At 40.3% G+C, this 16,791-nt stretch overlaps 1 non-coding gene across 1 annotated transcript; it reads left to right on the top strand.

Annotated features, from left to right (window-relative positions):
• The first annotated feature begins 16,403 nt into the window (after nucleotides 1-16,403).
• On the top strand, nucleotides 16,404-16,537 carry LOC116748170. Its single transcript, XR_004348183.1, has one exon. It is a non-coding gene; the product is annotated as a U8 small nucleolar RNA (small nucleolar RNA).
• Nucleotides 16,538-16,791: the final 254 nt, after the last annotated feature.

Genomic DNA, 16,791 nt, shown 5'->3' with positions numbered 1-16,791 from the left:
TGGCAGCTCCTTCAGTCCCCTTGTCCCCCGCTTAGTTGGCCTGGATACCATCTCGGGCTTTCACTTTCAAAGAAAAGTGCATGGGGATTTAGCACAGGCTTGGGAGAAAGCTACCTGGGCCAATGATCTGTTCATTCCATCTACCTCTACACCAGTCTCTCCCCTGACCTGTCAATCGCTAGACTTTGAGGAAGCATAATAACCTGGACAGTAGTGTTATAGACATAGTGACCAGGGGATATAGTGCTGATTATAGACACACTGAAGAGAACCAAGAAGACATTAGTGACTCAGAGGCAGTCCCAGCTTGTCCACCTGTGATGGGGGCAGTGTCTCACCTTCTTCTCCACCAGAATGAGTGCTCCTGCTGTGGGGTGAGGAAATTGGGAGCCAGGGCCTCTCCCCCGCTCCCTTTTTTTTTTTTTTTCTTTTGCCCACGTGGAGGTATCCTGCAGATTCTGCTCTTTATCAGGGAAACTCTTTTGTAGAGGCTTACACTGGGGTTTAGAGTACTTAATGGTACAAGGGAGACATTTCTTTCCCTTGTTGTTGTCAGGGCTACTCTGGGTGGAGAGAGGTTGGGAAGCAGGGAGTGACCCTGATTCCACAACGGGCAGGCAGCTTTGCACAATCTCATTGTGAGAGCCTGCTTCTCTAGCAAGTGAACTAACACCACTCAGGGCAGGTTGTGCCCTGCAAATGTGTAAAAGAGGACTTTCCATCATCTGAATGGTATTTGGAGCTCCAGTGGGAAAGACTTTAGGCTGACAGTCTATCCCGAAATGTGGAATAAGTCACCCAGAAATAAATCCACAGGGCCATAAGCTGAGGGGAACTGGAGGAGGATGGGGACTAACCTGGTTATCTCATAGGTACATCTCAGCCCAGAGCAAGGCCTGCCTTCACTTCAGCTCTACATACTTCCTTCCAGCTACCCTCAACTCTGACAGGAGTGAACAACTCCTACTTACTCAAATGTTTCATGAACCTTTTTCTAACTGTTACCAGGTAACCACTTTAGGCTTGGAAACTTGGTACATAAGGAATGAAGAAAGGCCAAAAGAAAGGGTTAATAGCTAGGTCAGTATAGTAGAGTATTCTTCTTGTATCCATTTTCTACTGCTGCTGCATAGCAAATTAGTGCCAATTTAACATAAATGAACACAAATTTATTATCTCACAGTTTCTATGTGTAAGAAGTCCAGGTAGAACTCAACTGTGGTCTCTGCTTTAGAGTCTCACCTAGCTGCAATCAACATGTCAGTTGAGCTATGTTCTTATCTAAAGGCTCAACTACAGAAAAATTCCAGCTGACTCACTCTGTTGGCAATGGTGCTAAGAAATGTTGGGTTTGTTGTTGTTGCTGGCTGTTGCTTAGAGGCAAGCCTCAGTTCCTAAACACAGCCTGCAATTCCATGACACATGGCTCATTCCATACTGGCCATTTCCATAGGTCTCCAAAGACCTGTCCAACAGGACAGATCTTTTCTTCAAGGTCACCAGCATAGCAAGAGCATTTCTGCTAGCGAAATGGAGTTTTATATAATGTCCACAATCAGGGAAGTACCATCTCCCCTTTGACATACATAAGGGCAAATACAAATTTAAGGAAGAAGTAGAAATATTAAATCATTATGTTGTACACCTGAAACTAATAAAATGTTATATGTCAATTATACCTCAATAAAAATAAGAATTTTTTTTTCCCCCAGGGCAAAAAAGAAACGAAACTCCCCCCACTCCCCTGTTTTTTAGAGCATGTACCTTAAAAAACTTGTAAATTCTTTCTCTGCCTCATTGATATCTGTGTAAATCTTTTAAAAGCTAAATAAGCCTCTCACCAGTTTTACAACCCAGGAATGTTTTTCTCAAGTAACTGGGAGCCACCTCTTTGAAATATAAATATCAAGGAAGTTAACACCCCATCTCCTAGACTCCATAAGAGTTTAACTTTGACCTGCCTCCAAGTTGTAAAAAAAACTGCCTCCTTTCACAAAGGTATAAGTTTATTTTTCCTTTGGATAAAGGCAATTATCTAACAAAGAGGGCAGCCCCAATTACCAGATAAATTTAGGATGAAGTATGTGTAATACATGGAGCTGTCAGGTCCTCTTACTTGAGGAACAGTTATCCTTATCTTGAGAACATGGGTGTAATGGGTTGTATTTGTTTGGTGGTATAAAAGGGTGAGCTTTCTGTCTTCACAATCTTTGTAGCAGATTGCCTGTGATGAGTGTCACATTCTGGTTTAATTCTTATTAAATAATAAAACTGTTTTCTTTATTTCCTATATTTTGCAGAAAGGCGTTTGTTAGTTGGCAGGAGAGTTTGTTTCTAATAAATTACCCCAAGAAATCTGGCAATGAGGACAAGACTTCTGTAAGTTCCTGAATCAAGTGAATCAGCAGAAGTTCTGTAGATACACAACAGTCAGGTAAGAGATTTAAATGATGAAGTCTTCCTTCTAGCTCTGTGCCCTTTTGGATTATTTGTTAGAAAAACCAACCTCGTCAAATTCAAGATTTTACTATAAAATATGCATGGTAATATGGTTTCTAAAATCCCATCAGGATCACCATCAGCTTTGATGATGGAAAAATATGGGAAGCCACTTCTTTCTCTTTACTAGGTACTAGTTCTGTCACATTAGAGATGGTATACCTGTAAGAATCTAGTCTTGCAGTGGCCTGAGGATGCTTCCTTTAATTTGGATAAAGTAACATATTTTCAGAGGTTCTCAGAAGGGCCTCATCTCAACCAAATGAATTATTAGTATTTATGGGATTAATATCATTCCTACAGGAAAATTAAATATAAGTTGGATAGCCAGGAGGAAAACCTGAGAAAAATGGAGGAAATTAGAGAATTATAGGCACCGTCTCTGTCACAGAACCCTCCTCCTTTCCCTGATGTCCCAACTCTCTCTGCTCCCCTGCTTCTCTCTCTCTCTCTCTTTTTTTTTTTTTTTTTTTTTTTGCGGTACACGGGCCTCTCACTGTTGTGGCCTCTCCCGTTGCGGAGCACAGGCTCCGGATGCGCAGGCTCAGCAGCCATGGCTCACGGGCCCAGCCGCTCCACGGCATGTGGGATCCTCCCAGACCGGGGCACGAACCTGTGGCCCCTGCATTGGCAGGCAGACTCTCAACCACTGCACCACCAGGGAAGCCCTCTCTTTTTTTGTTTTTATTATTTGGCTGCGTCAGGTCTTAGTGGCAGCACGCAGGATCTTTCGTTGCAGTTCATGGGATCTTCGTTGTGGTGCGTGGGCTTCTCTAGTTGCAGCCTGCGGGCTTTTCTCTAGTTGTGGCGCACAGGCTCCAGAGCACGTGGGCTCAGTAGTTGCTGCGCATGGGATCTTAGTGGCATGTGGGCTCTTAGTTCTCCAATCAGGGGTTTAACCTGTGTCCCCTGCATTGGCAGGTGGATTCTTAACCACCGGACCACCAGGGAAGTCCCTCCCCTGCTTCTCTTTATCTTTCCCTAACTCAAATCAATTTCTGGAGAGGAGGAGGCCGTGATCTTTTGGATGTGTGGCTCCCTTCGCTAGTGATTTCCTTGCACAGAGGGACTAAGGCATAAGTTTGTTAACTGCTAATGAATTACCTGCCCTGTTTGAGGGCACAGGTTTGTGTACCTCATGCCCTAGCCTGAGTCCACTTCATGTTTTCATGCCCAGGTTCACCTACAAGATTCCCATATCATCCCCACACCAGGTAGGTAGGAAGGAAAGCAGAAATGATAAAGCAACATGATCATGGAATAATTGAGAATGTGGATAAAAGATTCTGTCCCCATATGAAGGCAACAGGATGGAGAGTAATTCCACTAGGCACTTGAAACAAAGCAAACAGAAAAAGATGTTAAGCTGATAAAGGTCAACATGGGAAGATTAGCCAAAAGACCATATAATTTACATTTTTCTTGTTTCAGTATGAGAACAACAAGCTCTTCCTATTTGGATCACCAGCAATGCCGATGACAGCATTGAGGAGCTGCCCAGGCCTCCAAGGTAATTCGCTTGCCTTTCCAACGAGCTGATGTGACTCATTTAAAGGCTTTTTTTCACTGTACCCTAGAAATACTTTGCAGTGTGTTTTCAGTTCACAGCCCCACACGTGGGGATGTGCACTGGCTGCTGTGTGGAATTTTACAACTAGCTGGCTTGGCGAATTTGGTGGAACAAGCATGTCAGAGTCCAGAAAACTACCGCATCAAGGTGTATGGTGGCCAAAGGAAGCCACTGCCCCCCCTGCCACAAGTGTGGAAGAACCAAGGGCATTAAAGACCTGCAAGAAGGGTTGCTAATAGCCATGCTTGAAGCATTTCTGCTAAAGGTGAGCTGAGAGAAGTTTCAGAGGTGTAACCAGAAAACCAGTGAGTCCCCCCAACTGATTTCAGTTGGCTATTTGCTAAGGCGGTCTCAAAATTTATTGGCTCAGGGCCAAAGGCAGATCAAAATCACTCTCTGGCCCTAAGCATACTTGTCTGGGCTCTCTTGATGAGTATCCACATTCAAGTTAGGCAGAAGGAGGTAGGATGACAAGGACAGATTGTTACTCAAATCTTAGCAGCAGCTATGTTGTTTTCTGACAATCGAAAGAAAGACAAAGAAGGAAAGAAAAAATTAAAAATTGTGTTAGCTGCTTAGTTAAAACTATTTAGTAGAGGAATAACCCCTACTCTGGACAACTTGTGAAGGGAGTAAAGAAGGGAGACTGTATGTCATTCTTACAAGAAGCCGGGACATTGGAAAAAGAACCGTAAAGAGAAACTCCAAATGCAGAAGTTGCAGGAAGCAGGGAATCAGGAAAGCCCAGGAAGACTAGAGAATAACTGGCAAAATGGCTAAAAATGGACAGATATTGGAATCTTGGGGGTGGGAATTGGTGATACTGGTGCTCCTTATTCTGAAATTTCCTCGGGGATTTTTCCCTTTTTATTTGGTGATAGATCAATACAGATTTCTGGTATTTTGGGTCAGCCTTCTTCTTGTCCCTTTTCATCCATGGTTCCCATACAGATAGGGCCTATGACTAAGGAAAATGCTTTCTGACTTTCTCTTTTTTTGTTGTTTTTTCTTCTTTTTCTTTTTTTTTTTTCTTTTTTCTTAGTTTCTCTTGATCCTCCTGCAAACCCACTGGAGAGAGACATGCCTTGGAAATGAAAGGTTACCACATTCTTTACACTGGACAGAATGTCTGTGCAGTACCCTAGGGGGAGAAAAGCACTTGATTGGGTTCATTGTGCCTTCTGAATGAAATGGGGAACGGCAGAAAGTGGCAGTGTCATACCATGCTGGAAAAGCACCCCAAGCTAAAACAAATCTATGCATCACTTTGGGCCCTAGGGAATAATGATACTGGTTTAATTTGAGGTATAGAACCAATAAAAATAGTTCACCAAAGGGATGTCATGGCTATGCATAAAACAATATCCTTTGTTGAGAGCTCACTGGTAAGGAATAAAACTGGTTATAAAAGAATTAGAGAAAAAGGGAGATAATAAAAAATGAAAACAGTACTTGCCCTGTAATACTCCCATACTTACAGTAAAGAAGGAAGGTATATTTTAATGAAAATCTTTGACCACTACATCATTTTGTACAAGATCTTAGAGAAGTAAGTAAATCTGTTGTTCCAATAACCCCTATAGTCCCTAAGCCTCCAGCTATTCTCACTTGTGAGTTCAGTACCAGTATCTGTAGTGTTTTTTTCTCTGTAGTTGATCTGCATTCTGATTTTTTTTTTTCCCTCTCTGTTCCTCTAGCACACAAATCTATATTCTTGTTTGTGTTTGCTTACAAAAGAGTACAGTATTTATGGCAAAGGATTCCTCAGAGCTCTGGGGACTCTCCTACTGTTTTCTCTAGCCATTTACAGGAAAATGTAGAGAAATTTGTGCCACTAGTAGAGGGACAATCATGCAATATGTAGATGATTTGCTGGTGGATTCAGAAACTAAAGAGCAATACAAAGCTGAAACTTTGTTACAATTCCTCTCTTCACAGGGCCATAAGGCCGCCCTAGGCAAAGTGCAGTATTACCAAACTGAGGGAAAATACAACATCTGTTGTCAGCTGAAAGTGGCAAAGTGTTAAAATCGAGGAGCCAGCCAATTTTGCAATTGTAGACAGTGGATTCTAGGTTTTTACAGGGCAGTCATAACTTCTGGCACAGCAGTTGCACGTTATTCTCTAGATCCTCAGGTTTTTGTCCCTAGAGTCTGAAGAGGCTTTTGAATAATTGAAATTGGCTACAGCCTCTCTCTCCCCACAGCTTTGGAGTCTAAAATTTGAAAAACCTGGCATGATTTATTTGACATTTCTGTTTAAAATGCAGATTTGATAATGTTTACTGCTGGGTCATGTACTTGAGATAAAAGTGGCTGACTTAAGGCTTCCTGTGGGGTGGTGAAATGAAATCTTGGAAGCCCATGTTTTGTCCAGAGTTAGGTCTGCACAAGCAGACGAGATAACAGTTCCTAGAGCTACAATTCTTGGTCCTAGACTTAAAATGGATACATATGCTACTAATGAATGTTTGGTTCTGCCATGCCACAGGGTAAATTTGGAAAAATAGGGGATTTTTTACTTGGATGAGAACTAAATTTTCTCATGGAAAAGTTATAGCTGATTTGTTAAAGGCTTTACAACTGCCCGCTCAGATATCAGTAATTCATGGTAGAACTCACACAGGGCAGAAGGATGAAGTTTCTAAAGGTAATAATTTTGCTGATAGAGCTGTAAAATTTGCTCTTCAAACATGGCAGACTCATTCATTTTTGCTTTTGTTGCTTGTGCTTTGCTGTCATATCCAGGAAATCACTGCATAGATCAATGTCAAGGAGCCCTGTTTTCTTCCAGGAGTTTTACAGTTTCAGGTTTTTTTTTTTTTTTTTTTTTTTTTTTTTTTTTTTTTGCGGTATGTGGGCCTTTCACTGCTGTGGCCTCTCCCGTTGCGGAGCACAGGCTCCGGATGCGCAGGCTCAGTGGCCATGGCTCACGGGCCCAGCCGCTCCGCGGTATGTGGGATCTTCCCAGATCAGGGCACGAACCCATGTCCCCTGCATCGGCAGGTGGACTCTTAACCTCTGCGCCACCAGGGAAGCCCATTCTGTTTACACTTTTTTTTTTTTTTTTTTTGTGGTACGCAGGCCTCTCACTGCTGTGGCCTCTCCCATTGCGGACCACAGGCCCTGGACGTGCAGGGTCAGCAGCCATGGCTAACGGGCCCAGCCGCTCCGCGCCACGTGGGATCCTCCTGGACCGGGGCACGAACCCATGTCCCTTGCATCGGCAGGCAGACTCTCAACCACTACACCACCAGGGAAGCCCCTCAGGTTTTAAATTTAAGTTTTTACTCCCTTTTGAGTTCATTTTTGTGAGTGGTATAAAATAGGGGTCCACCCTCATTCCTCTGCATGTAGTTATCCAGTTTTCCCAACACCTTTTTTTGCAGAGACATTCCTTTCCCCCATTGGATATTCTTGGCACCCTTGTCAAATGTTAGTTAATCATATATGTGGGGGTTTATTTCAGGGCTCTTGATTCTGTTCCATTGGTCTATGTGTCTATTCTTATGCCAATACCATACTGTTTTGATGACTATAGCTTTGTATTATAGTTAGAAATTCAGAAGGGTAATGCCTGTGGCTTTGTTCTTCTTTCTTAAGATTGCTTTGGCTATTCTTTTTCTTTTCTAATAAAATAGAACTACCATATCATACAGCAATCCCACTTCTGGATATATATCTAAAGGAAATGAAAACAGGATATTGAAAAGATGTCTGCACTCCTGTGTTTATTGCAGCATTATTCACAATAGCCAAGATATAGAAATAACCTAAGTGTCCATCACGGATGAATAGATAAAGAAGATGTAGTACATATATACAATGGAATATTACTTAGCCATGAGAATGAAGGAAATTCTATCATTTGCAACAACTTGGATGGACATTGGGGACACTATGTTAAGTAAAATAAGTCAGAGAAAGGCAAATACTGTATTATATCACTTATATGTGGAATCTAAAAAGGATAAACTCAGATTCATACTTCCCATGTGAAGCCAGCACCACAGAAGGACTAGGACTGTGATTCCCTAGAGGATTTGAAACTTAAGTTTTCTAGAGTAACTGAAGTTGATAATTCAACTGAAAGGAGGCATTCTAGCAAACTTACTATTCTCACAGACCACCTTGCTGTCCTGTTCACAGTAGTGGCTATCAAATACTTTAAGAATCATGTTTTACTAGGAAAAAAAACAGGTTTCTTGTTAAAATATGGAAATATACTGCTTGGACTGTTTCATGCTGGAACAACAACAATCCCACAAAGCTCTCAGAGACACTCACTCCAAGATATTGTATAATCACTTGTTCAAAATTACAGAACTATTCATAGTTAAGGCAACAATTAGGTATTGGGACTATGACTATCCCGAAAGATGGTATAAAAAAGCAAAGCATCTAACTAATAGACAAACAAATCTGTTATTTACAGATAGAGACTTCAGAGGACAGGTCTAGTGTCACTCCATTAACCTTGGCATGCAGGTCTTCTCCAGTCCCAATATATAGAGATAAACAAGGTCATTATTTGTGGAGGTTTAATTGACTGCTATAATAATATAATTACTGATTTGGACCGATGCCAAAAAAGAGCTTGGGTTTGTCCTCAAGGCTTAAAACAATTAGAGTCTTGTACATTAAACACTGCAAGTTCAAACTCTACCCTTCAACAGGTGCCTTGTAATAAGATATTGATACTAGATAATGGCCAACTGTCTTTGTGTTTCACATCTGGGAAAAATTATTTGGTGAGATGGAGCACTTATTGAAAGAACTTTAAGTCATTATGTAAATGTTATGTTACTTATGTAATTAAGGGAAATTCAGGAGAAATTTATTGGCCCATGTAAGAAAAACTCCTAGTTAAAATTTTAGATGATCAGACTCTAGAGTTATGCTCTCCCTTAGGCTTGGATTGGGTACTATAATATTTTATAAGGGACTACTAAATAATACTCAAATAGTTACTCATTTGTAAGTTTGAGCAATAAAGCATCACAACAGTTTGTAAAATTAATGTACGATGAAGAACTTTTGCACATTGCTAATCAAGAACTTGCTTTAACCATTCACCATTGGTCTGATATATTTAAAGGTTTTCTCCCCAGGGCAAATAATGTACTGAATTTTTCAACCCATCCTACTTTATTTCTGTACTTGCATTGCTTTGTAATTTACCACAGACTTGTTGGTTATTTAGATGGCTGTAATTTGCCCAGAGAAAGGTAGAAATGGCAGTGGAAATAAATTTTAAAACAGTAGTGTTAACTATTTTGCAGCAACAAAGGGAGGGTACTGTAAAGATAAATACAAATTAAAAATTAAAAAAATTTAATTCTTTTGGTGTCCAAAAAAAGGAATGCGACTTCCTTTATTTTTAGAGCATTTACTTTAGAAAACCTGTAGATATAAAACCTTTGTCTTTTAAATATTCTTGCCAATTTTATAACCCAGGAATGTTTTCCTTTGGATAAAGTCTAACACAGAGGGCCACCCCAATTACCATGTGCATTTAGGAAGAATTGTGTCTGGCAAATGGTGATACCAAGTCCTCTTACTTGAGGACTAGCTATCTTTTATCTTGAGAACATGGATGTAACGGGTTGTATCTGCTTGGCTGTATAAAAGGGTGAGATTTCTTGTTAACTTTGCTATCTCTTTAGTTGCTTGCCTGTGATGCACATCATATCACAGTTTAATGCTTATTTAATGATAAAATTATTTTCTTTCCTGTATAACATTCAATTTTACCTGAGCCCTGTGATTCTGGCAAACAGTGTAGGTTACGAGATTCCCCCCCACTTTGTGTTCCAGGAAATAGCTTACCTCAAAGAACCATTCTTCCCCATATAATTTAAATAAGACTCATGGATTTTCCTTTGTTTACCTATGACAAGTCCAGATACAGATCCTCAAAAATACCACTTTTTGTCTCATAAATGATCAGTTGAAACAAAATGCTTGTTAGCCAAACTTTGGTTAAGCTTCTTTTCTTCCTCCAGGCCCCTGAATTTTGGCCTCCTCTCACCAGAGCTAGCATACAACCCCTCTTGAGAATCAGCTGTCCTCAGGGTAAAACATTCTCTGATTTAGTATCCAATCACACTACTCCTTCATCCCCTTTCCCCACACCCAGTTCTTTCTAGCATTGTTTACTCCTGTCTACAAAAGAGAATCCCTTTTTGCCTAATGCTTGAGATCCTTGCAGATCTTATGGTCACAGCTTTTCTCTATTGCAATAGGTGCCCTCGCCCTGTTTCAGAAGTCCCTTTCTACCCTTGTAATAATCCTTTTTCAAGAAAGATCTCTCCTTAATAGTCTAGATTTGTTTTATATTTTACACATAGCTTGTAGAGAGGCATTTTTGAGTCAGCAGGATGGTTTGTTTCTAATTATTTCCAAAACACATATAATGTCATCATAGGGGTGACATCTCATCACCTTTGTCATAATATATTGGTTAGAAGCAAGTCACGGGCCCTACCCACAATGAATACACAAAGGCATGACAACCAGGAGGTGGGGATCACGGGGGCCCCCTGAGGTTCTTTCTGCCACAGTTTACCCTCCAGGCCTCAATATTTCAAGTCCCCACCTTACACAGAATTCATTCACCCTCACCCAAGATCCCCAGAAGTCTTGCCTCATTACAAAATCAACTTAAAATCCAAGTCTCATCATCTAAATCAGGTCCAACTGCAGATGATGAGGCTCTTGGGGGGGAAGTTCATTAAGCAAACCAGCTGGGCACAATAAATCTCTATTTATGGACATATAAGATAAAAAGACAAGTCATCTGTCCTGACAAATCCAATGTACAATGGAGAGATAGCAGTAGGGTAACATCTTTAGACATTCCTGTTTAGAAACAAGAAAATGGGAAGTATAAGAGTCACTGGACAGTATCAGTTCTGAAATATCAATGGACAAATGTTTCAGTTCCTTGATTAGATTTCAAAGCCTGGGAAAAATTCCTCTGGTTATCACCTCCATCTTGTGAGTCATCCTTCCTTTTTTATGGAAGATAGCATGTGTTTGTAGTTGAGAATGTAAAACAGTTACTTTGCAGGCTGTGATCAAATGCACTGGGACTAGTACTTGAAACACCTACCGTGCCTCCCCCAGTGGAAAGTTTCTTTCTAATTTATCCAGGATTAAAGAGTAACTGCTAAGAGCCATTTTACATTTTAGGCTTTAGTCTCTCAACTTTGAGACATACTATCTGAGGGTCTCCCATATCCTTACCTCACCCACCATATAGCTAAGCTTAAAACTTCCTTTCCACTGAAAAACTGCAGTTTCCCAAATGTCCAAATGGATTTGCCTCAGGGCTTTTACACCTAACAGCTCTCACCTGGGCTCCCACCCCTTCACTCCTTTTTAATTGGGCTAACATGATATAATTTCTAACTGCTCCTAGACACAAAATCCCTAACATCCCCAAGAATATCAAGGTGTTTTCCAAAGAGCACATGTTCAGTTAATGTTTAGAGAATAAATGAGTCAATGAACGTGCTAATTTAAGTTTTAATTTCTCCTACATTCTTGGATTAGTTAAGTAAATTCATGTATGCATCTTTTAATTTTAGAAAATGATGGACTGAATGTATTAGGAAAGCCATCAGTCAGCCATCTTCACATTACCTATTTCTTAAACCCAACAGTTTTACTACTGAGTTCTTTCATATTTCCAAAGAAACACCTACTCAATGCCATGATATCCTATTCTATATCATAAAATAAGATGGAAGATTTACCAATTTGTTTTCCAAATTACATAGCTCCTACTCTTAAACCTGATACGTAGCAATAAGTATATAACCAAAGATTTGATTAATAAACTTATATTCTGAAGCTATTTAAATCTTCTATTAAAAGACACATTTAGAAATTAATTAGAAAGAATGAACGAAATTAAGAAAGAGTGAAAAAATTATTTAAAAAAAGAAGGAAAGAAGGAAGGGAAAGCTCCAAAATACCACATAAAACAGAAAGACAAAATGATATGCTGTGTTTCCTCCAGCCCAGTACCAGTTCTCCACTAGTTGAAACATTGTCTGCTCTCTTCAACCACAAGTTAAAGCAGTTCAGACTCATTGTGGGTAGGAGAAGAAACTAGACATGACCATGGAACATGTGCTGTCCATGGCAGTAGTGCTAACCCTTGCTACAACTTGCTCAGGCTCTCTCTTCCTCATTTCTAAAAGCTTCCTCATATTGGTGTGGGAAGGAACTGTGTATTGTATAAGTGACCTTGCCCAAACCTGCAGGACGTTCATCTTGCTGGTTTCAGCATGGGCTCTTGGACCTCACAGGAATTCATAGCATGGAGGATCTCTGTTGGCTACCTGTTGGCACTTCAGTTACTTTTCCTGCACAAATCTTTAGTGATAAGCTTCCTGGGCTCTCATAGATGAAGTGTTTCCTCCCAGTCTACACCCCCATTATATTCAAGAATTCCTGGATCTCCTCCTTAGTAGGGCAGTTGCCTTTCATGAAGATGTGCCAAGGAGAGTCATCAGAAGACTGGTCTTGGGCAATCCCTGCCACCATTCAAACTCCCATCATTAGTGACATGCAGTTTTCTGACAAGGCCATAGAAGTGCTTGGTAGATTCCATTTCCACCAAGTTAAGGCAGAAGACCAGCTCCATGTGTTCAGAGGCTTTCCAGAAGATCACGAGGAAGTGGTCCCTGACCTTTGTTGACCTTTTTCAGCATGTTTGCCTTTGTAACGGGCAGTCATTTTACAACTGATCAAAAGGAACTGCACCAACAAAGTCACCTTCTTGGTTAGAAAGTCTCTGCATGGGTGCTCACACAGAAACAGCTACCAATTGTGTGTGTGTGTGAGTATAAGTGTATATGAGTGTATATGTGTGTACATGTATATATGCATAAATATACGCAATCTCAAAAGTTTCTTGAAAAATACTAGCCTATGTGTGATTTACTGTGATATTCATTATTCTATTTCTAGCCCATACACTGTGTTCTATTAACAATAATAATAAAGGCCAATGCTCACCTCTAAAGAGGTTTCAGATGTGCAGCCATAAAAGGAGAAATTGACAGAAACACAGTAATAGTGGGGGACTTTAACACCCCACTTATGTCAATGGACAGATCATCCAGACAGAAAATCAATAAGGAAACACAGGCCTTAAATGACACATTAGGCCAGATGGACTTAATTGATATTTATAGAACATTCCATCCAAAAGTAGCAGAATACATATTCTTCTAAAGTGCACATGGAACATTCTCCAGGATAGATCACTTGCTGGGCCGTAAAGCAAGCCTCAGTAAATTTAAGAAAATTGAAATCATATGAAGCATCTTTTCTGACCAGAATGCTATGAGATTAGAAATCAACTACAAGAAAAAAAACTGTAAAAATCACAAACATGTGGAGGCTAAACAATACGTTACTAAACAGTCAATGGATCACTGAAGAAATCAAAGAGGAAATTTAAAAAATACCTAGAGACAAGTGAAAATGAAAACATGACAATCAAAAACCTATGGGGGGCTTCCCTGGTGGTGCAGTGGTTGAGAGCCCGCCTGCTGATGCAGGGGACACGGGTTCGTGCCCCAGTCCGGGAAGATCCCACGTACCACAGAGCGGCTGGGCCCGTGAGCCATGGCCGCTGAGCCTGCGTGTCTGGAGCCTGTGCTCCGCAATGGGAGAGGCCACAACAATGAGAGGCCCGCATAACGCAAAAAAAAGTAAAAAAGAAGAAAATAAAAACCTATGGGGGGCTTCCCTGGTGGCGCAGTGGTTGAGAGTCCGCCTGCCGATGCAGGGGACACGGGTTCGTGCCCCGGTCTGGGAAGATCCCACATGCCGCGGAGCGGCTGGGCCCGTGAGCCATGGCCGCTGAGCCTGCGCGTCCGGAGCCTGTCCTCCGCAACGGGAGAGGCCACAACAGTGAGAGGCCCGCGTAACGCATTAAAAAAAAAAAAAAAAAAAAAAAAAAAAAAAACCTATGGGATGCAGCAGAAGCCATTCTAAGAGGGAAGTTTATAGCAATACAGTCTTACCTCAGGGAACAAGAAAAATCTCAAATAAACAACCTAACCTTACACCTAAAGCAACTAGAGAAAGAAAAACAAACAAAACCCAAAATTAGTAGAAGGAAAGAATCATAAAGATCAGAGCAGAAATAAATGATATAGAGATGAAGAAAACAATAGAAAAGACTAATGAAACTAAAAGCTGGTTCTTTGAAAAGACAAAATTGATAAACCTTTAGCCAGACTCATCAAGAAAAAAAAGGGAGAGGGATGAAATCAATAAAATTAGAAGTGAAAAAGGAGAAGTTATAATGGACACCACAGAAATACAAAGGATTGTAAGAGACTACTACAAGCACTATATGCCAATAAAATGGACAACCTAGGAGAAATGGACAAATTCTTAGAAAGGTACAATCTCCCAAGACTGAACCAGGAAGAAATAGAAAATATGAACAGACCAATCACAAGTACTGAAATTTAAACTGTGATTTAAAAATTTGCAACAAACAGTCCAGGACCAGACGGCTTCACAGGTGAATTCTATCAAACATTTAGGGAAGAGTTAACACCTATCCTTCTGAAACTATTCCAAAAAATTGCAGAGGAAGGAACACTCCCAAACTAATTCTGTGAGGCCACCATCACCCAGATACCAAAACTAGACAAAGATACCACAAAAAAATAGAACAGTCATATGGATACATGGGAATACTGTAACATAATTACAATTAGCTTTTTAATTTTTCTAGTTTTTGATAGGTGAAAAATAACATTTTTTCATGTTTAATGTGTTCCTATGTTTATTCATTTGTGTTTATGTTTCCTGTTTATTGTTCATGATGTTTGCCAATATTTAGTATGGTCAGATTTGAATGAAATTTTTATGTATAAAAAATTAAAATTTGTTTTGAACATTTAATATAAATAAATCACAATGCCACCGTTGTTAAATCAAGAAATAGGTATAACTATTTTACACAGCTATTGAGAAGAAATAGAACTGCAAAGAATTTTTTAAAGAAAACAAAACTCAGGAACCATGAGCTGGGGATGTCATCTAGATTATCTTTTCCAGACATGTCCACACTCAGCCCTTTATCTGCAGAATCATTGAGGTAATTAGCCTCAGGACATCTCCCCTCAATTTCTCCCTCTCTGCAGTTTTAGGTCCCCTTCCACTACTCACTGGTTTTCCTGGCCTGTCTCAACTGTCATCACTTCCCAAGCCTGCCCACTCATACTGCCCCAAACTCAGTGGAGGAGGCACTGTATACAGGGTAAAAATATCAGATTCCAGCAGCCATCAACATAGCTCCCAGCCAGGAACACTGGCAGGGATGCAGTGAACCACCAGAAAAGCCAAGAGGTGTAGCTCTCCCAGCATCTAGCATCACTGGGTGACACAGAAAAGCTACCTACACTCTGCCTGATGGTAGGCACAGAGGATTCTAAGGTAGGTGAGGTGTTTGGCATGCCTCTAGTCCTTTCATCCAGTAGATCTGCCCACCCAGACCTCTCAACTTCTAGCTGCTGGTGGTAATTGAGAGTTTTCCCAAGCTTATTATCAGAAGTTACCTTGGACCCCCTACCCAGATTCTCCACCTTTCTCTCCTTATAGTCCTTTCTCTACCTTATGCTGAACTCTAAATCCAGAATGCTGACTGCCAGCCTACCATGGGCTCTCTAGATGAGGTTTTTCATGTGGTCTCTCTCATGAACTCTGGTAATTGCTCTGATCTCAGATCTTCACTAGCTAATGGTGTCCTGCCTGGTTCTCTTGCCCAACAACCGATCATACTCATCAAGTCCTTGCTTTTCAAAGTAAAGGAGGGATGTCTTGATATTTCAGAATGTAAAGTATGCCTAGAAGAATCCTGGTACTCAAGACATTAATGCAGAAATCCAGCTCCATATGGGTAAAAGTTTAATTTTATACTCAACCTATTTGAGAATAAGGAAATAAAATAACAAGACAGTATCTTTCATCTGAAAGTTTGGCCAAAATTTAAAAGACTGATGAAATAAAATGCCTGTGAGAATGTAAGGCATTCACACACGTGAATCTGAAAGACTGTAAATTGGTATGGCATCTTTGGAACAGAAGTTCAGCAATATTTGTAAAAAATTTCAGTCAACACTCTGCCCACTTTAATCAAGTTTGCACTTTTCTGTGTCTTTCCTGTGAGAAAGCATGCACATTTGTCTAAGATTTCATGTTCAAAGATGTTGATTTCAGTCCTATTACTCATAGCAACAAATGGGGAACAATTTTTATGTCCATTAGGAGGAGAATAATTAATTATCACACAAACATAATAAGTAGGGTAATCCTTACGTGTCTTTTTCTTGGAGGGCAGTTTGGAATATGATGATTGGCGTTCTTATGATACATGATTAACATCTGTGTGTAATCAAGACTTGCAACACCCTGATTGCTCCTATCTTATTCTTCCTGAAGATCTTTCCTTCGAATGGCCAAAAGGTACGAAAAGATGCTCAACATCACTAATTATCAAGAAAATGAAAATCAAAACCACAGTGAGATATCATTTCACACCAGTTAGGAAGGTTATAATTTTAAAAAAGCATAATTAAGTGTTGGCTAGCATGTGAAGAAATCAAACCCTTGTACACTGTTGGTGGGAATGTAAAATGGTATAGCCACTATAGAAAATAGTATGAAAGTTTCTCAAAAAATTAA

This window comes from Phocoena sinus, chromosome X, assembly GCF_008692025.1.
Source record: "Phocoena sinus isolate mPhoSin1 chromosome X, mPhoSin1.pri, whole genome shotgun sequence".
NCBI lineage: Eukaryota > Metazoa > Chordata > Mammalia > Artiodactyla > Phocoenidae > Phocoena > Phocoena sinus.
Note: the sequence above shows the minus strand (reverse complement) of the source record. Positions and strands in the feature narration are given on the sequence as shown.